This window comes from Dipodomys spectabilis, unplaced genomic scaffold (genome assembly GCF_019054845.1).
Source record: "Dipodomys spectabilis isolate Male_0828 unplaced genomic scaffold, ASM1905484v1 ptg000044l, whole genome shotgun sequence".
Taxonomy (NCBI): domain Eukaryota; kingdom Metazoa; phylum Chordata; class Mammalia; order Rodentia; family Heteromyidae; genus Dipodomys; species Dipodomys spectabilis.
In genome coordinates this window covers 1,420,227-1,421,057 of record NW_024870721.1, presented here as the reverse complement: position 1 = coordinate 1,421,057, position 831 = coordinate 1,420,227, and positions in this window count along the sequence as shown.

Here is an 831-nt window from a genome sequence, read left to right as displayed (position 1 = left end):
TTTGACATTTTATTTTTTTGCTTTATCTGTTTAATTCTAAGTTTATTCACTTATAGCCTAACAAGATATGGGAATTCAAATAATTTTTCTTTCAATTTGGACAGAATTTCTGTGTGACATAAGATGTGTTCTATTTTGGAGAATCTTCCATGACCTGCTGTGAAGAATGTATATTCTGACGCTGAACGTATATTCTGTAGATGTCTGTTAGGGCTAGGTGGTCAGTGTAGTTATTAAGCTTGCAGTTTCTCCATTGAGTTTTTCCTGGATAGGTCATCCATGGATGACAATGATGTGTTGAGATGTGATTTTTTGTTTAAGGAGTATTTGGTTGATGAAGTGGAATGCTCCAGGATTCAGGGCATTGATATTTAGACTTGTTATATCCTCCTAATGGAAAGTTGCCTTTATCAATACGTAATGTCTCTTCCTACTAATTTTGACTTGAATTCTATTTCATCTTATGTTAGTAATTCAACTGTAGCCTGTTTATGGTGTCCCTTTGCTTGAAAAATTTCCAACCAGCCTTTCAGTTTGAGTATGTGTTTGTTTTTGTCAATAAAATGTGTCTTTTGTAGATACTACATGGATATGTCTTTTCTTTTTTTTGATACTCCTATCAAATCTATGTCTTCTATTTGGAAATTTAAGTCCATTGATAATGAGAGTTAAGACTCAGAAATATGTGATATGTCCTGCTATGTTATACACCTACTGTTAGGAGAGTCCAGAGGAGACTGGCTAACACCCTCTTTTAATATGTTTCTCTCTAGTTACTTCTTTTTTACTTACACTTTAAATTGCCTCTCCTTTCTACTCTATTGCCACCTC